This window comes from Alexandromys fortis, unplaced genomic scaffold (assembly GCF_014885135.2).
Source record: "Alexandromys fortis isolate MF-2015 unplaced genomic scaffold, M_Fortis_MF-2015_v1.1 scaffold_69, whole genome shotgun sequence".
In the NCBI taxonomy this organism is placed as follows: domain Eukaryota; kingdom Metazoa; phylum Chordata; class Mammalia; order Rodentia; family Cricetidae; genus Alexandromys; species Alexandromys fortis.
This window is the reverse complement of record NW_026067951.1, coordinates 8,243,623-8,249,754: the sequence shown is the minus strand read 5'-3', so window position 1 is coordinate 8,249,754 and position 6,132 is coordinate 8,243,623.

Below are 6,132 nucleotides of genomic sequence, written 5' to 3'. Positions count from 1 at the left end.
GGAAGTGACTGCCAGGTCAAAGGGCAGAAGCGATAGTGCGCCCATTAGAGGCTGATGGGAAAGTTCATATGCGTTAGCTATGATAATAATAATAATAATAAGCCCTGTAATAATCACTCTGCTCTGGATATCCCCTCTTTCTTCTCTGTCACCTTGAGTGTGCTGGCTATCACACCTGTCACAGGTAATGACAGGTGCCGGAACTCCAAGCATCATGGAGTCAGATAAAAGAGCCAAGCAGGAAGGAAAGGGGCTGAGACAAGGAGAGTCTTTCCCGCTCTGTCACTAAGGAGGAGAAGGCGACAGACACCTCATGGCCGTTGCTCTCTTCAACGGTGGCGTTGGGCAATCCCAATTGTTGGTCTGTTTTTAGATTAAACAGTGGCCGAGACGGATTTGCTCTGACTTCCTTCCCCCCCATGACTCAGCCCTGGGAATGGAAGTGCGGCTCGGACCACCTGAATCGGACCAAGGACTCTGCACAGAGGGAATAGGCAGCCAGCCACCGCAGGAAGTTTGTTAGAGTCTGCAGGAAACCCAGATCTTCCCCAGACTGTGAACTTCCTCAAGGCTCAGCACAGCTTTTAATTGACTGTGTGCATGCGGGGTCTCACTGGACACGCTGCAGGTGTTGAACAGAATTCTCAGACATGCCTTTAAGAAACACTCAAGAGCACAGCTGAAGGGCTCATCCCTGAGTTTCTGGGAGGTTCCAAGCATCCTTGAAACAGTAAGTCGGTCATTTTTTCTATAGCTCTTTGCACTGTGTTCTGCCTAAAGCCTGATCTATAATATTTATATTTATACTCATCAAACATATCAATACAGTGAAAAGCAGTTTAGCTGTCTTTATTTTAAATTTTTATTTCTTATCAATGTTATTTTTGTTAAAATTGTGTTTTCTCAGAGACATGGGCACAGGTACTTGTATACCATGGCTCACATGTGGAGGTCAGAGAACAACTTTTAGTGATTCTCTGAATGGTAAGGTTTTGGGACAATTCACTGACACAGAAGCAACACAAATTCATGACAATCATGGCTTCTTTTCTCACTCGTGACCCCTTCTATTTGCTGAGAAAAATTTACACAACCCTGGTGTGTGTATATATTGTATGTATAGATACATGCATGTCTATATGTGTATTTATGAGATACTGGCTAAAAATTTACTGATAATAAATTATAAATAAACTTATTTTAAAATAGTTCTTTGCTGCATATGTAATTTCATCATTTTATTAAAGGTAAATGTGCTGAACACTAAGAAGATGGATGTGTTTCCTTAGTCTGCATGAAACATTAAATCTCCACTGAATATTGGATATTGGAAGATACAGCACCACCAACATTTTCAGAGTCAATGGGTATCTTATTTTTTTTTGTCTCTCTATTACATAATTCTGGCTGTCCTGGAACTCACTATGTAGACCAGGCTGTCCTCAAACTCACAGAAAGAAACTGTGCTTTCGTTTCCTGGATGCCCAGACCCGAATAATAACACAGAAACTATTAATCACAATACTGTTTGGCCAATGGCTCAGGTGTATTTCTAGCTGGCTCTTCTTAAATTAACTCATTTCTATTAATCTGTGTATTGCCACAAGGCTGTGGCTTAACGGGAATGTTCTGACATCTTTTTCCTTTAGTGGCAACATGGTATCTGTTCTCTCTCTCTCTCTCTCTCTCTCTCTCTCTCTCTCTCTCTCTCTCTCTCTGTTTGAATTTCCTGCCTGGCTTTGCTCCATTAAGCCATTGGCTGAAACAGCTTTATTCATCAACCAATAAAAGCAACACATGTACAGAAGGACATCCCCCATCAATCCACCTGCCCCTGCCTCCCAAGTGCTAGGATTAAAGTTGTGCACTACCATACCTGACCTTTTATTGTTTTAATGGCTATCTTGACTTTATAAGCTTTGACATTACTAATGTCACTTTTCACAGATGTGTGGTTCAAGACAGCAGAGTGTGTTTAGTATCATTTAGAAATCGTTAGAAAATCTGTCCCAATACCAAGCCAAATTCATTTAGTGATTAAAAAATATCCAAACACTCAAGTCAGAAATTCAAATAGAAAAATTTGAAAATCTGATATCTGGCCCTTGAGAGATGACTGAGTGATTAAGAGTGTCTGGGCAGGACCTGAGTCCAGCTGGGAGCATTCAATTCAGAGGGCTCACAACCTCCTGTAACTCCAGCTTCAGGAGATCCAGCGCCCTCTTCTGGCCTCTGTAGGCACTGTGTTCACACATGCACACAGCCTGACTCACATAGGCACCTACTTAAAAATAAATCTTTAATGAAAAAAACCAAACACTTTAATGCAATACATTCCACAGGTAAACTAATTAATACTTAAACACCAAAGAAGGACAGTAGGAAAATATTTTAAAGTTTTTATGTTCCACAATTAAACCATTTTGTTTCTGTAAAAGCAGAAAACCTTGTGTATGTGGAAAACCACCACACTTTGTCGAATACAAGGATCAGAATCTGGGCTGAGGTGCTTCAGGCACTGGCTGTGTTTGTACCACTATGTGATAACATGGTCAGATGTGTTCACACTGTGCTGGGATGGCATGGTCAGGTGTGTTCACACTGTGCTGGGATGGCATGGTCAGGTGTGCTCACACTGTGCTTGGATGGCACGTTCAGGTGTGTTCACACTGTGCTGGGATGGCATGGTCAGGTGTGTTCACACTGCTGGGATGGCACGGTCAGGTGTGTTCACACTGTGCTGGGATGACATGCTCAGGTGTGTTCACACTGCTGGGATGGCACGGTCAGGTGTGTTCACACTGGGCTGTGATGGCTTGCGCAGGCAAAGTGAATATATGTGGTGTACTGGTATAAAGGCCGCAGAAAGCTTTGCAGTGCAATGCTGGCTGTGCCCTGTTTTCCTTCCTCATGGAGGGCTCTGCCCATTCTCTGAGCTGGGCTGTGGCTTCACAGATGCACCATTCCCACACTGTCTTTTGACTTGCCACAGTGATGATCCTCTCATGCTTATGCCTGACCACTAACATTCGTCTCCTGTGGCTTCTCAGAGCCTGATGTCATTTCATCCACTGTGGGTCAGTGCCAAGAGCCTCAGTGATGAAGAACCTAAAAAAAAATTGTGTGGGAGGCTTCTGGAAATTTGTATAATTGGAAAGAATATTATTCCCAGCAGACAGTTTATCCTTAATCCTGGGATGTTGGGCCATTCATTGCATGAGCTCTTTCCTCACAGAATTGGGAATTTGTTCCTTAAATACACAGCCCCAGACTGTGAAAGTCTGGGAATGAAGTAAGACTTTTCAAAATTGCCTGGTGCTTGCTTTTCACCCTGTTTCTTTGGCCCACAGTCTGGCTTTTTGTTTTTTGAGACCACACTTTTTTTTTCTGTTTTGATGTATTTATTCTGCATGCATGTATGTGTGTGCGTGTGTCTTGACATGTGCGTGGGAATAGGGGGGCAACAGTTAGGAGTCAGGTCTCTCCTTCTACCATATGGGCTCTCCATATGGGATTCAGATTACCAAGCCTGACACAGGCCTTTACCTGCTAAACCATCTTGCCAGCCCCAAGACTCATTTTCTCATATCCTAAAACAGTACCTAGAATAATGTTAGACACTTAGTAAATACCAAGTGTTTTAAATGTTTAATGTTTGATACTAAGCGTTTCATTTTACTAAATGAAAAACATTCTTGGCAGGAAGATCTCTTTTTAGATATCTAGATATTTTTAATCCCCACGAGAGTCAATTTTGATTGATTACTAGCTTGGCAAGATTCAGAATCACCATGGAAACACACGTCTAGGCATGACCACGAGAGAAGGTCTGTTGGGTTCATTGTGGTGAGAAGATGTAGTCCCTATGTGGATGGTACCATTCCATGGGCTAGTGTCTTGGGCTGAATGAAAAGGAGAAAGCACATTGAGCACCAACATCCATCTCTCTCTGCATCCTGTCTGTGGTGTAGTTTGACCAGCCAGCTTCTCACTCTTGCCCCTGTGCCGTCCCTGCCTCCACGGGCTGTCTCCTCTTAAACTCTGAGCCAGAATAAACCCTTTCTTCCTGAAATTGTCTCTCATCAGCCATTTTGTTATAGCAACAAGAAAAATAACTATCACCTGCTCCATAGATCCATAGATATTCTAGATGCTGAGGAATCAAGTCCGTCATGAACAAAGTGAAAGACAGCTCAGTGCTCTGGACATGCCGGATAAACAACATCTCTTGATTGTTTTGCTTTGTCCCTGACACATTCTGTACAGTTTCTGTTTGTATCAGTTAGGCTGGTTTTCTTATCTTCAAGAAATAAGGACATCCCTATTCAGGCCAGTAAACATGGTAAGAGTCCATAGTCTATAAAACCCATTACTTTGTGTGCCAACTTAAAAATATTTTTAAATAAGTCTGTCTTTCAGAGACGTGTTGGGTTAATGGTGAATGAGACAGAGCTTTAGTTTCTGGGACATTTATAGCTTGTAGAATGTGGTATGAGTTGGGTCAGCAGGAGGCAGACAGAAAAAATAGTCTAAGTACCTTTCTGATGAGGGAAGGTAAATTCTCAGGAACAGAGGTGGTTTTTAAGCAGGTGTATTTGCTGGTTCTTCTCTAGAACTTCTGGTCTATCTTACTGATTTATGTCCATTACCTCCCACCCCAGCTTTGATCTTATGCTGTCTCTCCAATCCATAACATTTTCTATATTCCAGTTATTACTAACGCTATCTCTTTTTCTCATCATTTTTTTTCCGCTCCCAATATAATCCCTACTGTTTTCTTTTGCCTCCAGTGTGGCCCTACCTCAGCCTATCACTGTTGGTGGTATAATGTTTCTAAAGTAGGTCTTCTCTGGACACTTCTCGGCTCAAAACGCTTCAGTGGCTCTCACCACTTCCTTCATAATGAAACTCAGTTCTCAGTACAGCAGAAAGATCCTGCCTGATGGGACCTTACCCTTCCTTCAAGTGCTTTAATCTATTATTCAATTGCCTGAGATCTAAGGAAGGAACTTCCTAAGCTTTAGCCTCGAGCCTGGGGTTGATGGTTTGCAACCCTCTGAGGTTGTGTCAACATTATCCTTACTTCATGTCCCCTTGAATAAAGAGAAGCTGGTTCCCGAGTCACCCATGATGTCTCAACACAACTAGACACCATCAGAATTAATCCCATCTTGCCTCAAATTCAAGTGTCCTTAAAACTCAGAGGTTAGTTTGACATTCAGAGTACAGACACATTGGACTGAGGATGTAGCTCAATGGGTGGAGTACTTTTTCAGCATCCTTGAAGCTCTTGGTTTCCACCTCAGCATTGTACGAACTGGGTGTGGGTGGCACACACTTGTAGTTCTAGCAGGAAGCAGAGCAGAGGGATCAAGAGTTCAAGGTCATCCTTGGCTATATAGAAAGTTTGAGGGACAGCCTGGACTATATTAGACCTACTTTAAAAAAAGAAATAAAGAGAAAAACAAAAGCAGTTTTATGTGTCGTATTCACCCTGCTCTATATTGAAGTATGGCCAACTCTTGCTATAGTTATGGAATGGCTGCTTGTAGCTACGGGAGCCACAGATCTCCCCTTTTTTTTCATGTAGGAGAGAGCGACTGGATTTCTGTGGCCTTTAGAGTCAGGAACCAGATTGCCAGAGGGCTCCAGAAAAATCTCTGTGCCTATCTGAATGGCCTGCTTTGGGTCCATGTCTGAGCAATCACTATTTATGGGGATGAGATACTGTTAAACGAATCTCACCACTGCTGTTGATTCCAGTTTCCCAAGTCAAGAGACAAGAGTCAAGGAGACAGAAGGAAATCATTCTGTAACTCTAGCTCTAAATCTGACTTCTTCACCTTTCTAAAGGAACCCATCATCAGTGTGATTATTTGCTTGTTAGTTGTTAGTTGATGGTCCTTACAACTGGGTTCTAAACACCTTAGGTACAGACCAGGTCAGTCATGTGTATTGCTAGCTTCCCTGGGCCTAAGAGTCTAGCAGATAGTAGATACTCACTAGACACCTATCATGAAAAACACACAAGCGAACATAAATACTCTGCCTGGAGCTCACATGGAGATCTCTTAGTTCTTTGAAGCCTGGTACGAACTTCTCTTTGGCCTTCCTGTTCCTTCTTCATGCTCA